Consider the following 5,984-nt stretch of genomic DNA (forward strand, 5'->3'; position numbering starts at 1 on the left):
GCCCCCTCCCCCCGCCACTGTCATCCTTGAAAATGATGACACCACCCCCTCCCCCTCCCTTCAAACGAAGAAAAAATCGACAACACTGCCATGAAGATGAAAACAATATACAAACCGACGACGTTTCGTGCAATGACCCCTGTTAGTGATTCTGATTATCGATGAGAGTGTGTTTAAAAAATCACTCTTCGCCTGGATAACCAGGCAGGAGATATTTTCCGGAGTCCTGGCCCCCAAAACTCCGGCTCGCAATGAAACTCGGGTTGAAATCTTTAATTGTACGAGACAACGCGTCGTCTCGTTTATTAAAAAAAGATACCTCCACATTCAGTAAACACGGCACAATTTCTTTAATTGCTTTAGGAATCAAAGCCTGCCGTTAACATAATCAACAGACAGCGTGTAGACGACACGGTCACGTAAATAGAGACAAAGATCCCCCGTGTAGCCTTAACAGACTGTTGGGGCAAGTGCTGTTAGCGAGCACCTATGAAGGGCGAAATGTTACACGAGGGGGTGGGTGGCCAGCACCCCGCCCGACCGCCTTTGTCTCCCTAGTGACGATGTTTGCACATCGCACCAGGTACTAATTTGAGGTTGAGTCTACCTAGGGGATGCCCAGGACAGTTTCAGATAATAGTCACTTGGTATTGGCCGTGAGCAGGAATCGAACTCTGGTCGCCGGGTTCGTAGCGCAGCGTAGCGCTAACAGCTACACTACTGCTCCCCATGAGGTACCACACACAGAGAGAGCACACACACACAGCACACACACAGCACATACACAACACACACAGCACACACAGCACACACACACACACAGCACACACAGCACACACAGCACACACAGCACACACACACACAGCACACACACACAGCACACACACACACAGCACACACAGCACACAGCACACACAGCACACACACACACAGCACACACACACAGCACACACACACACACACAGCACACACAGCACACAGCACACACAGCACACAGCACACACAGCACACACACACACACAGCACACACACACACAGCACACACAGCACACACACACACAGCACACACAGCACACAGCACACACACACAGCACACAGCACACACAGCACACACAGCACACACAGCACACACACACACACAGCACACAGCACACACAGCACACACAGCACACACACAGCACACACACACACACAGCACACACAGCACACACAGCACACAGCACACACAGCACACACACAGCACACAGCACACACACAGCACACACAGCACACACAGCACACAGCACACACAGCACACACACACAGCACACACACACAGCACACACAGCACACAGCACACACAGCACACACACACAGCACACACACACAGCACACACAGCACACACACACACAGCACACACACAGCACACACACAGCACACAGCACACACACAGCACACAGCACACACACAGCACACAGCACGCACACAGCACACACACACAGCAGTAGCACACACACAGCACACACACAGCACACACAGCACACAGCACACACACAGCACATACAGCACACAAAGCACACACACACACAGCACATACAGCACACACACACACAGCACATACAGCACACACACAGCACATACAGCACACACTGTTCTAAAACAATTTTCATTGCCACAATTAACTTTATTTTTCAAATGACAATGTAACCAAATAGAAGCCACTCAGGCAGACGTGAACAACTCTAAAAACGCAATTCTGCCTTTCATTCAGTCAGATAACATTGAACAAACTGTATAGAATACCTTAAATTTCCATGAGTTAAATATCTTTACCTCATGAACATTTTTAACAGGAGTTATAAGTAATGCAAAGTGGTCTGTTATCATTAAACTTTAAAACAAGTGAATTTTGCCCTTGTCTTTTACAAGATCTTTCAGAAAGCAATAGTTTGTGTCACATCTACAGCTACATAACATCAACAGTTATAACCAAATCTTATTCAAGAGTTTAATAAAACAAGTGCCATAAGTCCATCATGTTTGCAATAACCACAATACAAGCAGTCAAAATGCAAACAAAAAGAAACAACTCTGATGATGATAATGATATGCACTGTCCTTGAAGTTGATTGGTCCACATCCGAGACAGTACCAGTTGAAAGGGTAAAAACCTAGCACTATATTTTGCCACTGGTAAAGGAGGTCTCATAGTGTAAATGTTTACCCCGAGCTCTCAATACTCTGATAGTGCGCTGTCTTTGAGTTGTACGCATTTTGGTGTCATCTGGTCCAACACCAATGGAGACTAGGCTCTAAGAAAAGCCGTCTCGGGTGTGGACCAATCAACTTCAAGGACAGTGCATATCATTATCATCATCAGAGTTGTTTCTTGTTTGTTTGCATTTTGACTGCTTGTGTTGTGGTTATTGCAAACATGATGCCTTCTATAAAGGTGTCAGTTGTTATACCAGTTGAAAAGGGTAAAAACCTAGCACTATTTTGCCACTGGCAAAGGAGATGTCTCATAGTGTAAACGTCAAACCACATTTGGTGAACGAGGCGTGTAACGATGGAACTTCTCCAAAGAGACACGCGACCGAGCCAAGTGTGATTGGGCAACTGCGCCGTGCGGCGCCTTGCGCACGAGCGCGTGAGGTGCACTGCCCCAGCAACGTAGCGGCGCAGAACCCGCCGCCGCTCACCGTCCGTTAGCGTCGTACCATTGCCGGCACGGGGCTTGCAACTACCCGCCCCCCTCTGTTCGCACCCGGGTGCTTCGACCCCTCCGGCGCACCGGCGCAGTTGCACCGCCTGTGCACTCGACGGTAGCTGCGCTGCCGCGAGCGGTGAGCGGTAGACCAGGCAGTGCCGTTCGAGTTCACCCTTCACTTCGCTGCCGGCCGCTGGCGGCACGAACCTCGTGGCCTACGCAGAGATGATTGCACGAGTTGGGCAACTTGCGTGAAGGGTAACTGCGTTGCAGGGCAGCAAGTAGGTGGCCGAGCTAGCGCGTGCTCAACGGGCGTGTTGTCTCCTGCTGAACGTGTTTGTCGTATTGAAACGGCTGCACGCCGTATGGAGCTGGAAATCAAAATTTCCCTGTACAAGAATAGGGGTAAGCCGAATGGGTTGACATGTATGAATGTGTGGCATTTAAATACAATACTCGTTTTTATTAAAGCTGTGTCTGTGTTTGTTCAGGGTGTGCCAGGGTCTCAGGGTCCTATGGGACCTCCTGGCGTGCCTGGACCTCACGTGAAAAGTTAAAGAAAGTGTGCGGTAAATAGTTGATGTCAAAGGTTTCTGGAAATTGTTGACTCCCCCCTCAAAACATATCTTTACCCCCACGTAGTTATATATAGCTACACGCCCTACATACAACAGAGGAAGTAGTATCTATTGATTCTGTAGTTGTCTCGACGGACTGTACAGTAGTATCTACTGAGCCAGTAGTAGCTACTGACTGTGTAGTAGGATTTACTGCATTTCGTATTTTCATTAGAGAATGCACTGAATGTGTAAGTTGTGAATAAATGACGCTGCAGCGACGACAGCCTGACTCGTTCTTAGTTTAATGTCGCATTTAGTCGTCTAGACAAAAGTATCAGCTTAGATGCAATATCACCCTAAGAAAGTTACGTACCCGTTATTTTGGTATGATTTATCCAAGAGATAAACTGCCTCATGTGGCACTCCGCTTGTTTCTACTTTATATATACTGTATTAATGTATACTTACATACATTTAATCACGATTATTTCCTGTTCCATCAGCTAAAATTACCATCATATATACAGTGAGGGAAAAAAGTATTTATCCCCTGCTGATTTTGTACGTTTGCCCACTGACAAAGAAATGATCAGTCTATAATTTTAATGGTAGGTTTATTTGAACAGTGAGAGACAGAAAAACGACAACAAAATCCAGAAAAACGCGTCAAAAATGTTATAAATTGATTTGCATTTTAATGAGGGAAATAAGTATTTGACCCCCTCTGCAAAACATGACTTAGTACTTGGTGGCAAAACCCTTGTTGGCAATCACAGAGGTCAGACGTTTCTTGTAGTTGCCCACCAGGTTTGCACATATCTCAGGAGGGATTTTGTCCCACTCCTCTTTGGAGATCTTCTCCAAGTCATTAAGGTTTCGAGGCTGACGTTTGGCAACTCGAACCTTCAGCTCCCTCCACATATTTTCTATGGGATTAAGGTCTGGAGACTGGCTAGGCCACTCCAGGACCTTAATGTGCTTCTTCTTGAGCCACTCCTTTGTTGCATTGGCCGTGTGTTTTGGGTCATTGTCATGCTGGAATACCCATCCACGACCCATTTTCAATGCCCTGGCTGAGGGAAGGAGGTTCTCACCCAAGATTTGACGGTACATGGCCCCGTCCATCGTCCCTTTGATGCGGTGAAGTTGTCCTGTCCCCTTAGCAGATAAACACCCCCAAAGCATAATGTTTCCACCTCCATGTATGACGGTGGGGATGGTGTTATTGGGGTCATACAAGTTAAGGGGGAGGAGGGGGGGAGCTTATCAGAATGTGGTAGCCAATGAATGGAACGTATTGGGAGGGGGGGGGTGCTAAAAGAGGTGTACGTAGACGTCGACGTGGACGTGTTTGTGCGCAAGCCCCTGTTGGTGCACATGACAGAAGAGAACGAAAATGCCCATGTTGTTTTCACCAGTGTTGGCTGACAATCAAATACGAAAAAGGAGAGTACTGTTAAACGCTGGGGATGTCAACACTCGGTAAAGTAAAATAGTGCCTGTCAGATAAAATGGTCCAAAAATGTGTAGTTAAATCTTTTTTTGCATGGTTAATAACATCTTTCCAATGATTACTAAGTTTGTACCCATCATCACGGTTGAAATTATGTCTGTGTTTGTATATCTGAATGGCTTCGTGTACAAACCTTTGATGGTATCCAGAGGGTTTGCAGAGCACCTTAGTCTCGGAAAAAACAATATTATGAGAGCCCATCTGTGAAGGATGTCATCCCTGACTTGCAATACCCTGGAGTCTATAAACTGAGTTGCAGCTGTGGTGATTGTTACATTGGGGAAACGAAACGTCATGTCTCTGATCGTGTCCGCGAGCACAAGCAAGATTTGAAACACGGCAAAATTGAGTCTTCCGCCTTTGCCGATCATTGCTACAACGCGGTGGGCTCTCATGATATTGTTTTTTCCGAGACTAAGGTGCTCTGCAAACCCTCTGGCTACCATCAAAGGTTTGTATACGAGGCCATCCAAATTTACAAACACAGACATAATTTCAACCGTGATGAGGGGTACACACTTAGTAATCATTGGAAATATGTTATTAATCATGCAAAAAATATTTAACCACACATTTTTGGACCATCTGCCGCCCTTCCATGCGCACCTTTCCCTGTAAAACACGAGATCATCGAGTCCACGCATTTCCCCCGTGTTCGACGAGGGAAATGCTCGCCGGGGGGGGGGGGGGGGGGGACGCTGGGATTCACTGGGAGATGCTGCACTCGGTGCCGGCGACATACAGAACTTGTGGGTCCTCGTGGTCAGCAAATCTGAGTGGGAGAAGCGGCATGTGGTTGGAGGGGCAGAGGTGGTGGTGGGGGGGAGGGGCAGGGCAGGGTGAGCGATGTGGACGAGTCACCGACTCCTCCTCTCTCTCCCATCATGCTGAGATCTCGGTGGCTACTTTGTCCCAGGCTCGGGAGCCGATTGCAGATCTCACTCTTGCAGGGATCCGCCTGGCGCCCCCCCCCACCCCGTCGGCAATCCCGCAGGGTGGCGGTGGGTGGGGTGGAGTGAGGGAGGGGAGTTGAGGGCAACTGCGAGGTGCGGAACGACAGCCACGCCATCAGGCAGCGACATCCGCTGACAATTTTGTCCGGCCATGATTGTTGTTGCCAGGGGCGAGGCCCGTGGGGGCCATGGCCGACAGTCGACGGGGCGAGCGATCGAGCCGGCGGATTAGTCGGGGCCCCAGCTTCCCAGCAAGCCGCCGCCGCCG

Source organism: Lethenteron reissneri, unplaced genomic scaffold, assembly GCF_015708825.2.
Source record: "Lethenteron reissneri isolate LAM-NWPU_2019-01 unplaced genomic scaffold, ASM1570882v1 scaffold_1538, whole genome shotgun sequence".
Lineage (NCBI taxonomy): Eukaryota > Metazoa > Chordata > Hyperoartia > Petromyzontiformes > Petromyzontidae > Lethenteron > Lethenteron reissneri.